General features: G+C 30.7%; 1 pseudogene; it reads left to right on the top strand.

The window, feature by feature from the left end:
* LOC142323939 (sphingomyelin phosphodiesterase 4-like) overlaps positions 1 to 8,206 on the top strand; it is a 65,990-nt pseudogene extending 57,784 nt beyond the window's left edge.
* Positions 8,207 to 16,916: the final 8,710 nt, after the last annotated feature.

Raw genomic sequence — 16,916 nt, 5'->3', positions numbered from 1 at the left:
TTCAAATATTACTATTTTACTTTTTGATCTTGTAAGAATTTTAAAATTCTCAAAAAAACTGGTCCCTTTTTACACTTTGACCACTATTTTGGAAAAACTCCAGTTGAGATCAAAAAGCATAAGACCCTTTAATCTTGATGTTCAATTTGAACCTTAAGTCAGAATTTTGAATTCCTAGAAAATTGCACAGACAGAAATAATTTTTTAGAAACTAATATTCATTGAAAAAATATGTATGAAATATTCATACACTTTACAATTTATATGCAAGTTACTATCCAAAAGTTTCTGGAATTAGCCTTTAAAAAGTTAAAAAAAAAATTAAAAATTATTGGCTTCTGTGTGGACAGTGTGATCCCACTGTTTTTTTTACAGTAGGAAATACAAAAGTCAGAGTATTCATTACATACTGTGATTAAGTCTAAATCGCTTCATTGGTCTCAAAACATTTTCCGATAAGCTTCAGTTTCAACTTAGGAAGCGGTAAGAAGTTTTGTGAGGTGTTGTCTGCTAAGTTGAGTCTACAATGACTGTGTAGTAGAGGCAAAAATTTATATATGGATAGGCACATTTTTATAATGCAGGAACCAAGGTTTGTTCTACCACTTTTTCAGGTCATTTGCATTGGATGTCCTTGCAGAGCAGCTTCAGTACATCTTAGAATTGTCTAGTCACAGTTTGATCTGGTGGAAAAAACTGAATGATACAGCATCACAGAAGGAAATCAACATTGATAAATATATGAAAACTTTCTTTCTTTGGCCACAGTGATGTTCGATGCCGACTACAATAACTATTGCTTTATCTCAGAACTTCAGTCATAAACCTGTGATTCATCATCAGTACTGATGTTAAAAGATGAAGTTTGAATAGTTTAAACAAGTTCTTTGAACCCTGTGCAGGCTTATCGAGGTTTTTTTTTCAATATTGAGCAGCATTGAAACAGATTTCACATGTGCTCATGATAGAATTTTCTGTCATATGATAGACCTATAGTCTTGCATATATCATAATATTCTTTGTACTTGCAGGATGGCTTTATCCATTCTTGCTACATTTTGAGGTTTGTTTTTAGTTAAGGATTGGAATGCTCATTATAAAATTTATTAAGGTTAGTTAAATTTTATCAAGGATTTTGTATCCTGTTGTCAGAATTACAGGAATGTTCCTGAAAAAATAAATCAGTTGTTACTGTCAAAATAACCGAATTAGATACAAGAATTCTTAGCTGTTCCTTTAGTTATGGTGTTTGTTGATCCTCACAAAATAATGTGCATAAGAATCACATCCCAAAAATAGATGCCTGGGTTTCCTCATGTAAAACTACACCGGTTTTTCTCATCCTGGTTGGCAGAGTTCTTTGAAATAATCTGGTATTTGTGTATGCTCAAAAAATGTAATTTCCAACTAACTTTATCAGTCCACAAGTAAAATATAGCATACTTTATTAGCTTCACCCAAATATCTAACAGTATAGTAGTGGTTGTCTGTGTACCAGTTTTGCTGTGAAACAACTGTATATTTTTCTAACAAATTGACAGCCAGTCTTGATAGTAATTCTTTCTTTCATAACCTTATTTTCAATCACATGGTTATTGAAATAATGAATACTACATACTGTAATTATAACACAATAGTTAGAAAAAAATTCCTACTTTATTGGAACCAAAATAGCAATTTTTTATTTTTTTAATTGGTTAAAATATTGAGCTAACCATTAAAAAAATTGAAAAAAATTTTGAAACAATTAAAACTACTCCTAAATATACAGAAACATTTTATATAATCTCAACAAAATTATGGAAAACTGGACTGTCAAGAAATATGAGAAAAATATTTAAAGTGATATAAAAATAAATATTTTCCATTAAGTTGCTTTTTAAAAAAAATTGCTGTAAAAATTAAAAAGGTTTCACAACTAATTTAGTGGCTTGGAAGTAATCAGTAATATAACATTTCTTCATTGTTAACATTAAATGAATAATAATAATAATAAAACTATTGTTGTAAATAAACCTTATAAAATTTACTTTCATTTCCACAGACACAAATTCTTTATTTCATTTCACAGAGTTACAACTTTTTTTTTTGTCATTTCAAAATTGTCTGCTTTCTGTTATAACATATTTCTACCAAAATTATTATAATTTTACAATATTATTGGTATCTTTTTAACAACATAACAGGAAATTCCTATTGTAGAATTTTACAAATATAATTCCAGGTAAGTAACAAATTAATTCAATGTATAATTAAATTAATTCACTTATATGTATAAATTAGGTTAATGGGAATAATAAATGATTAAATAATCAATGGATGATGCCTTTACTTGCTGAAAATCCATAAAAGACTGGAACAAAATACATATTGTATTCTTGTTACAATTTTTAAAAATTATTCATAAATCAATTGTCTTTTTAATTCCTTTTTGACTAATATGTCTAGTCTTGAATTATTTTCCTTACATACTATAGCCAATCTGTTAGTAGGTATACATACATATATTACAATCTCTTGATAAACAAAAATAATTGGCAAGTGTTCAGTTAAGTATGTTGAAATAAAAATTAGGTAACAAAAGATGTACAATCAATTATAGTTGAATACTAATAAAAAGAGAGAAACAGATAAATTAGTTTGTGCAGATGTGCCAGATAAAAAACTCTGCTGTTTTTGTGTGATAAATTTTCTCAAATATGGAGCCAATTTATTACAAACAAGTTGATCACTTAATTTTTCAAACATAAACTTGGTTTACAGGATGATAGTTATTATCAGATGAATCACCATATATATATAAATAATGTGTATATATATATGTAATGTAATTTACTTTACAATTATCAAGAAATGTATCGGTAGCAAGTGATTTGTTTTATAACTTTGTCAAAATTGGAGTAAAGAATTGACTTTACTTCTAATTTTGTTATTAGTAAAAACTAGTGTTTTTATCAAGATCCTTTATGCAATCAAAATCTTCACCCTCATTAAAAGATATTTTGCTAAAACTATCATTAAATCATATTCTACTTCAGTAGACAAAAGATCATTAATAGAATAAACACTAGCAAATCCTTTAGTGAACAATATCCTGAGGCTTATTTGCTCTTTCCCTGTCATAAAGCACGGTTGTTGGAAATGATCTGCTACTATCAATTGAATTAACTTGATCATCAACATTATCTTATCTTCAACATTATTGATATAAGCCTTTTCATCATGAATAGGTAATTGTCTACAAAGTGTTTGTTCTTTACCAAATAATCTATAATAATTTGTATTATATATTTTATTTAATATATTTTTTGTTAAATATTGCATTTTTCAGTAATTTGGAAAATTAATATTTTTGATACCTTTGGTACATGACAATTAACTATTCATTTACACATGAATTAAATTCATTAACAAATAAATTAATATCAGTAGTTGCAATTATTACTTAACTAATAGTAAATTAAGTTCATTAACAATAGACCCATAATTTGAATGCTTAAAGTCAGAGATATAAACATTATGTTTGAATTTGGGATAATGTATTTCAGATAATACTTTCATTTGGTGAATGATAATCATCACAATCAAAAATACTACCTTGAGTTTCAATATTACAGAGATTATTAAAAATTAAGAATGTTTTCTTCAGAATTTATTACATTATTAAGTTGCTTAAGATTATAATTCAAAAATCAGATGAAATATGAACATATTTCAACATTATTATGATGGCCTTGAGTTGTAAAAAAGTTAAGATTAACCCACTTGTTACCAGTTATGTTGAAGTTATCAAGTAATAGTTTACAAAGACCATCAATACCAATGCAACTAGTAAATCAGAATAGTAACTTATGATTTAACAAATTTTAAATTATTTATTGCAACCAGAACACCACCATCCTTCAGCTTGTTACATGTAAATATGGACTATCAAATCTGTTAACACAGTGCGTTCGGCAAATTGCTGTACAGTATGCTTTAGCATTTGTTCTTTCGGTATTAGGTTGGTTGCTCTGTGGGTTTGTTGGACATGGCTCAGTAATAAACCAAGATGTCGGTTGTTGAGTTGTGATTGAACATGCTTTGATTATTGGAATCAATTGCAAGAAACATAATGATTCTTTCAGTACAGGAACCCATTTTTCTCGTTGACTGAAACTTTTCTCCTACAAAGTAACGTGCGTTCAAGAACTGAAACCTACAGATCATGCCAAAAACTAAATTGCCAGTAATCAAGATTTCTAATAATATTTTTTTTAACTATCCTTGACTTCAGAATACAAATCTTCACAATAAAATTCAAGGCCTTTTTCTAGGATATCAATTCTTTCCTCAACCATATTGAGTCTTATCACAAATTGTTACTATTGGAGAAATTATCTAGTTTTCACATTATCATTGAGTTGCCAAAGCGGTTGAAGATTTCAAGTTTAGAGCAAACTTGAGTAAATTCATTGCTATATTGTTTAGTTTTCTGTCTAATGTTCTTATTTTTATTTTTTTTGAAAATCTGATGCACAGCATGGATTATGTCCCATAATATGAATGGTCTTGTATTGGTGGATGTTTGTGTTGAAGGAGATGGATTTTTTATTGTAGATTTTTCAGGTGAGTTCTAGTTTGTGTGTTTGTTTATTGATTTTTATTCAGAGATTTTGGGTATGATTGTTTCCCAAGATATCTGAATTTACTGACTTTAGAGATTAATTGTTATTGATTCTAATACATTTGGGAGTCTTAAATTTTTGTAATGAACTGTGTTTTTTTAAAGAAGGCTGGATTTATTATAGTTATTAGTTACTAAAAAAATTCTAAACTGTTTTTATTATAATGATCCATGTGTTATGATAGGCTTGTTTAATTGATGAGTAGTGATGAAATAACCCCCCTCACCATGTTTCACTCTCATCTGCCACCCAGATTAATTATATTTTGAATTACAATTTATATTCATCCTATTTATTCAATTTTTGTAATTACATATGGCAAAAGTTGGTTCAAAATGTATAACATTTAATTAAGTAGAAATATGGTAACCAGAGATACTGTTTTATATAATTTTCTGTTTATTAACTGCCTTAATTGTACTTTGTTATGAAATAAACACTTGTCAATAGCATAATTTGCACCAATTTATATTGTTCAAATGATTTTTTTTTTGGCATGAATTGTTTATTTATTGTTTTAATAATTACGGGCTTCATGCCCAATTACAGTTAATTTATATGCAAATATGTTTTTTATGATGAATTTTGTAACTTGTGACAAATATGAAACTCGATGAGGATTCTTCCCATAACTTTCTGCATGAAAGTCAGAGGAGGTTGCAGATCTCTGGGAATAGTAATATATTTTATTGTAGGCTGCTATATAGCAGGTAATTGTCTTGGACATTTCTCTTAATATAGCTTATTAAACAAATGAATTCATATTGAAAAAAAATGAAAACTAACAACATAAATTTATGTGATCTGCATATTAAAAAACTGGCGAATACTTGAGATTGCTATTAAAATGCTCATGATTTTAGAAATAAATAATTATATTAGTGTTAGATTAACTTTGCACTGGTATGACTAATTGAAAACTTTGGCTTGCCAGTAAAGCTGAATAATATTTTACACAGTACAAGTTTTGTACAACTAGATATTTTTTAACTAGTATGAATAATACATTGGGCTCAATGGTCAGTAAGCCGAGCATGAAATGTTCATTATTTTTAAGAATAACTTTGCCATTTTTATGAAAAAAATTTGTCTTCTTGGCCAGCCCTCCACAACTGTTCAGTTATTTATTGACTTTGGCAACTACAGGCTATTTTCTTTTTAATTATTATAATTTATGAAAAACTAAACTTTTGTTAAATGTGTAAAATGCAGAAACATTACCTTTCTGTTCCAGAGGTTGGTGAATAACATTCAGATAAATTTTGCAGCATTGTGAAATCAGATAATTTATCAGATAAAATTATTACTAGTCGTATTTATTAAAATTATCTTATCTTTTTTCAGATGGACCAATTCAAACACTGGATTTTTAAATTAAAAGACTATATCTATTCACGAATATTTTGGAAACCACCTAAATCAAACCATCTTGAATACATAACAGAAATCATATTGATTTGCTTAGTATTGTCGCTGATATGGTTAGACTTATTGAATGAGTATTTAATATAGTTAATAAAATACCATCTTAAAAAATGTTAATATTAAGATAGAATTAAATTTCTTTTATTACAGTATATTTACCTTTCTAACTGATTTGACAACACTCTGCTTTCCTGCCGATTATAAATTCTATTTTTCATCATAATGCTTCAAATTAGATTTTTAAATGATATCCTTTTTTTTAATTTCTAAACAATTTTTTTAAAGACATTTGACCGGTTTGATGTATTTTTCAATTCCTTTCTGTACTGTGCTAATTTTCCACTTTCTCGTGAGGTAGTTCATCTGTTTCTATCTTCTGTTTTTCTTTAACATGCAGAAGGCCATTTTGTACAATATGCAACACATAAGGTAGAATTTTTATACTATCAAAATGACTCTCTGAGACATTATGTGTAATATATTTTTCTATGAAATCATTAAACCATGTTCACGTTGGAATAATTAAGTGACAGAGGACTCCCAAGTTTAAGATCACTTCATATTTCTATTAACACATATTTCAAATGCTTCATAAGCCAGAGAAGACCTCCTTTCTAAGCTTTCCTGTTTACTTCTCATAAGGCATTTAACTATTCATAAATGTATATTTTTTAAATATTTTTATTTAAATATGATACTAGATAATGCATCTGAAAACTATCCTGTTTTTTAATATCTTGCTAACGTTTCCTGTTAATTTTATGTAAGTTTTGAACTATCCTCACCATTGGCAGGTCTCCTGTATGCTCCTTCAGTTTCCTTAATTCCTTCAACTTATGATAGTACTATGGGAATTTGTCATCTAATCCACTTGTATTATCTATAATACCATGAAGGATGTTATAGATGTGTTATAGGATGTGTTCAGAGTAGCCACTTTATTTAGGTTGTTTGAGGTGCTAATTTTATGTGTGGGACTTGCTAGTAATTCTTTCCTTTCCCAGGGGAAGTTGCATGTAAACTAACTTAATGAGCTGTCAGGTAAAACTTGATTTCTTACTCCAAAAATATCAAAATTCTAATTTACTTGTAATCTGTATTTCTGTAATTTTACTACATTAATAAAAATTCATCATTTCAAATCTCATCTTATTTATCTCATTCATTATTAATCCTTTTTTTTATTATAAACTGTTTTTTTAATTTACAAATTTTAAAAACCAAGAGTTTTTAACTCTGCAACTAAACTGGTAAATAAAACAATTGGTGTATAACAAAAACAAATGTGTTTATTTCCTTAGGCCTAATTATGCACAAGACTTAAGTTAATTGACTGAAGAAAGTGTGTGTGTCATTTTGGTTGAAGATGGACAAAGATTGATTTTTTGTTAATGTCATTTTAATGTGAATTAAACTGAATAAAACATTAAAACATTTTAATGTGTCACAGTTAATGTGAACATTTATCATAAAATGAACATGTAAGCAAACGTTATCCATAATTTTAACATTCTAAACTTAGTATTATGTGTTACATTATTTTTGAAAACTCTATTATTGTTTTTTTTTTAGGTGGTGTATTCAGAAGCATGTTGAACGCCTAATAGATTGGTACAAGAAAAGAGGTACAGTGGTAGTACCCAATCCAACAGAAGCAACTGAGAAAAGGACAAGTAGGGAAAAAAGAAAAACTACAGCTGGTGGTCAATCTACCAGCTGTAGAGTACAGTCACAAGAGAGACAGCTAAGAAGTAATACTACAAATAAGAGAAAATTTAAAAAATAAATTTAAAAAATATAAAAAAAAATTTTTGGTAATAAAGGCGATTGAGGCCAAAGATGATAAAATTTTCTGTCTATTATACGGATCAGAGAACCTATTTTTATTGAATATTACTAAAACATGTGATGGTTACTAAAAGCAAGTGATTTTAATTTTTTTTAATTTAATTTATTATACGGATAAAAGAACCTATTTTTATTGAATATTACTAAAACATGTGATGGTTACTAAAAGCAAGTGATTTTAATTTTTTTAAATTATTTTTAATTTAATTTTTGTAAAAAACTGACAATAAATTTCTAAATTAATTTTTATTTTTGTATAAAACTGACTGGATGTTTAGTTTATTAATTTTTTTGGTTTTTAAATTTATTAATTTAAAAATTTGATTTTATCATAATTTCATAAAAATTGTACAGTGAAATTTAACAAAAATAAAACATTTTTGGATTAAGTGATATATAACAGTCTCAACATGAACAAAACCATTACAAATCTGTATGTCATGAAAATAAGGTGTATTTTAAAGATACTTTCCAATATTCTTGTAATTGATTTTTTTCAGAATATCTGTTAATGCTGTTGTAAATATAAATTAGGCAAAGGAACATCACAATGCTTGCCACACCAGAAATATATATTTAAAAAGTGAATTATCTAAATCTATGCTTCTTCTAGTTAGCTTTGAAACTGGGAAAAACTGGTTATTTGAATGCTGGTGGAGGTGTTGTATCAAACAATTAGTTAAATTTTTATCATGTTTGTTAGTAAAGTTTTGTAAGCATAGTTGGTTGTGTTAAGTAGTTCATTTTTCTTGTCTCTGGGTTTGTGTAGGAAGATAGTGAGCAGATGTAGTGGGAATTCATTGCTGGGAGGGGGCTTATGATGCCCACAGATAGACATACTCAGGTGAACACATACGTGTTTTTACCTCATTCTGGTGCGACAACAGCATGGTTCCCCTCACCTTTATTTAAAATACACCTTCCAACCCGCATGAAAAACTTGACTAACAAAAACTTAGTCTTGACAGTAGAATCAGTACAAATGGTTGGGTTAATTAAAACCCAACCACCAAAGAACACTGATATCAACAAACTAGTATTGAAATCAGTATAAAAATAACTACCTTAATTTTGAATTTTAATGTTAGAACTCTCCACTTAGAAATCAGCTGACTTGCGAAACGAGTTCACCAGTAGACCAACCCGGTGGATTTTATTTTTTTACCTAAAAAAAAAAAAATTAAATTCAACTTGATAATTCCATTCAGCTATACTACATAATTTTAAGTATAGCTGTTTCAGTACGTATTTCTTGCATGAAAGAATAGTAAAGAAATATCGATTGAAGTTTAAAAAGACTATCTATCGATGGTTATGATACTTCCACTTGCGTGTAGCAGATTCGATAGCGATTATTGTACGGTGACATATAACAGTGTAATTTATCTGCAAGGTATTTATTTTTATTCTCATTTTTCTGTTTAAATATTTAAAATTCAATGAAATTTATCTGAGAGAAGTTAAACCTTTATGAATGTTTAATTGAAATAAAATTATTATTTTCAAGTAGTTGTGGTTGTAGTCCATGTATTATGTTTAGAGGTTATGTTTTAAAACACGTTTGTAAGTGACAAAGAATTTACTGTCTGTTACTAACACATGAAACGTTAGTATGTTGTGTTAAACATAAATTCTTTTTTAATAAGAATATAACTGAATTATATTTCGCATAGCTTGACGCAGAAATTAATCTACAAGTAATTGGCGGGAAATTGCCGATTAATTTCGAAAAATGTCAATAGCCATTTACTTAATTTGGCCAGAGATCTTATTTTTTTGAGTTGGCAATTACGGTTTAAGTTTTATTTGAAATGTGTGATTTCATGAAATTATGAGAAATTTATTTCAATATTGATTTGATATAATAACGTGTGGGTTTTCGTTGTAACAAACTAAAACAGGTAAGTTTTGAACTGCACTTGTTTACTTGTTGCGTAATCTAATAATGAAAGTGAATTGTTAATATTTATTAATTTTGAAGTGTTATTTTGCCATGTTTTTAACCAGTGAAAGTTTGCTCGTGGAGTTAATTATATCACTACTGTTGTATCGCTTACAAGTAAATTGATTTCTTCTATTATATTAAGATTTATTCCACCTGAACTTGCCAATTTGTCTGAGATTTTTTTTTTGTAACTATGGTAAAGTAACCTTGTTAAACATTTAATAACATTCATTTTATTGAGTAATTCATTTAATTTTACCCTTAATGAAATTAAATTATATTGGTTGTTGCAGGCTGATAAAGTAAGAATTGGCTTCAATAACAGTGAGTCAATTTGTTCCCACTGAATATTTTACCCCATATTTCTAAATGTTAGCTTCCACCTGTTAAGAAAAACATACTTATTGTTTCTATGTGAATAATTGCGCTATATATAAATGTTTGTCACAAAACAATAATGAAATTTCCTTTTGATTATTTTAATTTTAACTGTGTGATTATTTAATCAGTTTGTATGATTAATTCAAGTAATTTTAATTCTCAATTTATCGTTAAAATGAAATTTGGTATAATTTTATTGGCTTGGCAAAAGTACTCTAACATTATTTTTGTAATTTATATAGCACTGTTGGTGTTAATTTTTATTTATTAAATTAGTATAATTTCACATAATGCATACATGAAGAGTAAACTTTAATGAGATATGTTTTATAACATATTATTTCATAGTAAAATAGAATACAGAATAGAGCTAATTTATTTCAGTGTCTGTATATAGTACATACATAATCTCTATGATGAAAAAATCTGTGTACTGAGAGCTTAACTTTGATCAGAATGGAATCTAATGTCTAACTTTAGGAGACAGCTGGAGACCACTTTACTATTTCCACGCCAATCTTGAGGCCTCTAGAAAATGTGTTGACATATATTTCACATTACAGGAGATTGAGACACTGCTCGGTTATACTATTCGTTTTAAAAAGTTTTGACCACAAATGTCATTACAATATAGCAATTACTTGATCAACTTTAAATTTTTTTCAAACCAACATATGATTATGTTAATGAGAGAAAAAGGGAGATCAACTTATATTAAGTGTTTAGTTGTCAAAGTTGGACTCTGTAAGATGATTATCCATCATAACACAGGACTAATAGCTTGGAACATGTGGTGTAATCTCTCTCTATAGTGACTATAGTAAAATTTAACATGTGTTGTAATCTCTCTCTATAGTGACTATAGTAAAATTTAAATATAAATTTGGTCTAGTATCCCAGAAGATGGTGTTTTATACCATACCGTGGTACTTTACCACTCCACAAAGCTGTAGTAACCTTAATGTTCAACTCTAACCAAAACCCTAACCTCTCTCCACAGAACTCAAATTTTAACCCTAATCTGTCTCCACAGAACCCGTAAGCATCTTAACAGGTAGCCATAACTTGCAAGATTGATTGCTCATTCATTGAAGTACTGATTACATGGTGTGGATTTTGACCTTGCATGGGTCACCTGCTTTCCAACATTTAGACCTTGTGTTCTCTGATGCTAAATATATCTACTGTGGCATATTAAAGCATGAAAAAGCTTAAAGTTGATCAAGTAATTTCTCAGAATTACCATATTTTACTATTTATGACATATTTATTAATATTATATTATGTTAACGTAGTTACATCTTGACATATTCCTTTTTGTTCTAACATTTTTTCACATTACTTTGTTGTAAAAATAAAATGTTACATTTTAACGTTTAGATAGTTTAAATTTGTAAATTGTTTGTTTTGAATACAAACAATAAACTTTGTTTTGCACTCACGTATTCACTTCAGTATAAATAAAACATAAACTTTGGTATGGTTATAGTACTCCTCATTTCCCCTAGTAAGCCTTGTAAGGGATGTTTTAAGAATGGTGTGCCATTTTCTGTTGTGATTTGTCATAAGGATAGCCATATAAAGTCAAAACAATAGGATTTATGAGAATCCCCACATGTATCATGCAAAACCATTGCACCTCAGATGATGGGTGTGTGGTGTGTAATATCAAAAAACATCGGTCCTATTTTCTTTGTGTACACCGTTAATGCGTAACGATATCAGAATATTTTATTGCAGTTCATTGTACTTTTGGAAAATGAAGATTGATACTGTTTGTTTCTACATGAAGGCGCAACATTACCCTGCGCAAATTCAAGAACAACTTCCATTAACAAAACTTTGGTGATTGTATATATATTCTACCAAAATATCCAGATTTGACACTGCCAGATTTTTTTCTTTAGGGGTTATTTCAAAGAAAAAGTCTAACAAACAACTGAAGCTCACTAGGTGAAAAACTGCTGTAAGAAACACAGTGAAAAGGATGGAAATGTATATTTAGAAAGTTGGCAGACTTTTTCAATATTTAGTTTACAATTTAATATGTTGTAAGTAGGTGGTGGTTGTGGTTGGAAGAGGCCATACGAAGGCAAGATAGTAGGTTATGTAAATGTAAATTAAAGCAGTTATTGACAAATACTATTAAGGAGGGAAAGGTACTCACTAAGACCAGGATGGCTGTTCTCCGGGTGCGAGACATGGAGAGCGGCATACAGCCGGCTGAAGTCCAACAAGGGCTGTCTGAGGCCTGTGGTCAGGAAATGCCAGATCTTCAAGTGATCGTCAGACCTGGTTTCGGAGAAACTACAGTGGCGATGTGTCGACTTCCTGCGCCGATCGTCTTATCACTAGTGCGAAGAAGGGTCAATATAGGGCTCTTGTCATGCAGAGTAGATGTTTTAGATTACCTATGAAGTGTTATCGATGGTTGGAGTTTGACCATACAGCCAGAAACTGCAAAGTTGCTGGTAGGTTGGCTGCGTGCTTCTACTGCGGTGGTGAGGGGCACTGCGCTGCGGAGTGCAAGAGTACTGCAAAATGTGTCAGGTTTGGCTTAGAGGGACACCGTACTGGAGCAGCAGCATGCCATGAAGAGGCTAATACGAAGAGGTTTAGTAGAGATGTGGGTGTTGTGGATGTTAGAAGCTTTGTCCTGTTTTCTGCATGATTCTTGTGTGATGTTTTCGGTGTTTGTATTTGACGTGCTGTATGTGTTGTTTGTGTGGTGTGTGACATCCTGTTGGTTTGTTATGATTGTGTGTGCAGGCGATTTCCTCTTCTTCTGATGAAATGCTTTTATAAGCACTACCAGGAAGGTGGGAAGCCAGGGGTGGAGGTTTAGTCAGTTGTGCACAGGTATACATACACCCTTGGTTATAACTGGCAGAACCTGTTAGTGAGCCCGATACTGCTTAGGCGCCCGTAAATGGGGTTCCTCCACCTCAGGAATGGGGTAGTTATGATACTACATGTATAAAAAAAGGAACTATCCCTACATTTGCCTGCATGGATCAAGGGAAACCATGGTAAAACCTTGATTCATTTGATCTGAGTTTTGGCATCTGATGGGCACAATATACACAATTAATTATAACATATCACATCAGATGTGATAAAATCTCATATTAATCTTTTCAGTTAGAAACACATGAGGTAAAAATATACATGATCAATGTATACCATATATGTACACCAATGTAAATTATTGACAATTATGATCAATGATAACGTAATAGTAGATACTACTTAAAAACAATTTTCGGAATAATCAAGTAAATGTAATATATATATATATATATATATATATATATATATATATATAAGTAGAAAGGTAAAACTCAAGGCATAAACTTGCTATTTATATGTTTTTATTACATGTTATTTGGAATATCTTTTTCTTTTTATAACAAAACTTACTTTGCTGAATGTTTGTTTATGGAAACTATTTATAATTTATTCAAATATGTGCAATGATTATAATAAATTTTCATTAACCATTTTATGGTTTTTTCTTCTAACCTAAAATAATTAATTAATTATATTGCTGCATATAGTAGCTTGGAAATTTTAGGTAATGTAGACCAGCTTGAGGTTAGAGTAACGGTATATTTTATGTATATATTAAGGCCTGACGTGCTAAAACTGAAGCTAATGCACTGCAGTTGGGTTTGGTAAGATATTCAAAAATCAATGTCAGTTGGTATTTGGTAAAACCAAACATCCAGTAATAAGAAAGAATTTTATTAAAATTAATAAGAAATCAAAGAAAAGGGAAAAAAGTAGATGACAGGAAAGAAATAATGTAATCTTTGAGGGACTTGTGAAACAAGCAGATAATCCCCCAAAAAGGAGTATTATTCCCTTCTATTAGAACCCATCCTCACCTAACTTTCACAGAAGTGTAGCGTTAACAAGCACGGGAGCAGCACGTTACTAGTCAATGTTTCTGTGTTTATCAGCTGATCAGTTCAAATATAAATGCAATTTTTTGTTCCCGAGCATCTACGGTTGGTAGGAATGGGCCCGCGCTTCTAGTATGCCTGGGTGGGGTATTAGGAGTGGGGAGAGCCGACCATTCCACACTCCCAACCAGTGCAACAGGTGCACCCCTCCACTGCGCAATGCATAATTATAAAATTTCTTGCTCGTCAAGGAGTTCAAGCGATGAACATTTTTCGGAGATTGACTGTTCAGTTCGAGGACCAAACATTGTCGTGTGTTTGCCCGGCATAAAGAGTTCAAGGAAGGAAGAGAACGAGTGGAAAATCAAGAACATGATCGCCGCCCTTGGAGCAGCATTATAGATGAAAACATTCACGTGGTTCGAGACATTCTTCAAGACGATCGACTGGTGAGAGTATCAGAAATTGTGAAAGAAGGTGATGCATTTTTTGGGATCATCACCTGCGACGAAACGTAGGTCTACCACTACATTCCCTAGTCGAAATAAGCTAGTATGGAGTGGCGGCGAAAAGGAAAGGGGCGACATCCCTTGTGAAAGCCAAGTCTCGACTGTCAGCCAGCAAGTTTCTTTCAACCTTTTTTTTGACCGGCGAGGTATCTTGCTCATAGATATTTTGCATGAGCGACGCACAATCAGTGCAGCTTAGTACTACGAAGTGAGGGCTGCATATCGCCGCAAAAGATGAGACCAACTGATTTGAGAGGCCATCTTCACCACGACAGTGCCAGGCCCCATACTGCAGCTCTCTAACGGTTTCAAAAGTAGAAGAAATGCACTGGACTCAACTTGATTATCCTCCCTACAGCCCAGACCTATCGTCCTGCGATTTTCATTTGTGGGCCGCTTAAAGAAGCTGTAGGAGGGCAATGATTTGAAGATGACAAGGTCATGGAGGGATTCGTGGGCAATTGGCTCTTGACGCAGCCAGCTTCATTCTACGATGCTGCGATAAAAGACCTTCCTTCTCGTTGGGAAAAATGTATTTCTAAAGCAGGAAACCATGTAGAAAAATAAATTATATTTGCCTTTTATTTTTCAAGAAATAAATTTTTAAAAAATTAAAAAATAAAATCCCGTTTATATTTGATTTACCCTCGTATAATAAAACAGATTGTTTGTTTTCCTGGTAGTAGTATAGGTTTCTTTATAGAAAACCCCTAACTCATTCTCATAATTTTGTGGCATATTGAAATTATCAACTTAACTATTAACCATTAAACTAGTTCCTCCATTGAGAGTATAAGGGGTATTTTTCTGTTGTTGTATGTATTTATCTCATTTTTGAAACATTAAAAATTATTATTCTATATTTGCTTCTCTACTAGTTTTTAGTAAAACAGTTCTTAACAAAGAAATTCATATACCTTGCATATTAATAATAATAATTTTTATTTATTTAATACAGCAAAACAGCAGAAGCCATATGTGCTGTATTAATAATTATAAAACAGTGGCAAACAAAAGCATATAATGCTAGGGCCATAGGTCTGGGCTGTAGGGAGGATGATCAAGTTGATCATTAAAATAAAAAACAGTTAAATTTCTAACTGATTAGATAACAGTTGCTAACAACAGCAACAATAATAATGACTTTAGTCAATCTAAAATCATTTCCAGGTTAAACGTATAGAATCATCTTCAAATCCTGCATTTATTGTTTGAAAAACTGGAAGAAGTCAATCTCATTTTTCAGATATTCTGAAGTGACCATGCTGTGGAAGGCCGAAATATAATTTTTAGCTGCAGACTAAATGGAAAGAAATTTCTAACATTAGTTATTGGAGTTCTGATTGAGACACTGCCAGGAATAGTATTAAGGCCATGAATATTTTTATAAAAAAGAACAAAGTGAAAAAATTTCTTTTACTGTACAAGGATGGCAAATCCAACCGCTGACACGTATCAGAGATGCTTAATGTAAGAAATTATCCAGAACACTGTATCATTTCTGCAGTGTATGTTGTCTGTTCCAGGTGGTAGTGGAATATTCCAGTTGACTCCGAGTTAAAATTTGTTAAATGTCAGACAAGAGTTTGGATTTTGAAATGGTCTTGCAAGCCATTTAATCAGCCCAAGGTTGCGCTTCACCTTACTAACAATTTCATCCATATGACCTTTTAAATAAAGCTTGGTGTATAATAAGACTCCGAGATCATTTACTCTGTTCAATTCTATAGGCTCACCACCAATGGAGTAAACTTGATGAGAAAGATTGGTTTTTCTGGAGAATTGAACTTGAAGGATGTTATTCAAAGTTGAAGGCATTTTGTTAACCTATGCTCAGTTGTAAACAGCATTAATATTATTCTGTATCAGAAGATGGTTGTGCTCAGAAGAGACTGAATGATAAATCTTAGATCATTTGCATAAATTTCAATGACATCTTAGATAATCACCGACACATCATTCATAAAAATTAAAAAAAGCGACCCAAATTAGAGAGTCCTGAGGAACTTCAAAAGAAGCAACGAACTCATGAGAAGACGTCACACCTGCATAGTGAATAGAAAATCTTCCTTAAAGGTTTGAGGCAATCCAAAAAATCAGGCTTTCGCTTAAACCATAATGTCTCAGTTTACAAAGAAGTATATTAGGGCATCTTGTTGAACACCTTTTGGAAATCAAAGTAGGTAGCATCTACCTGACCTTGCCCCTCTAAAAATGAAGTCACCCCATGAAGTCA

The sequence above is a fragment of the Lycorma delicatula genome, chromosome 4, assembly GCF_047948215.1.
Source record: "Lycorma delicatula isolate Av1 chromosome 4, ASM4794821v1, whole genome shotgun sequence".
NCBI classification, from domain to species: Eukaryota; Metazoa; Arthropoda; class Insecta; order Hemiptera; family Fulgoridae; genus Lycorma; species Lycorma delicatula.
Note: the sequence above shows the minus strand (reverse complement) of the source record. Positions and strands in the feature narration are given on the sequence as shown.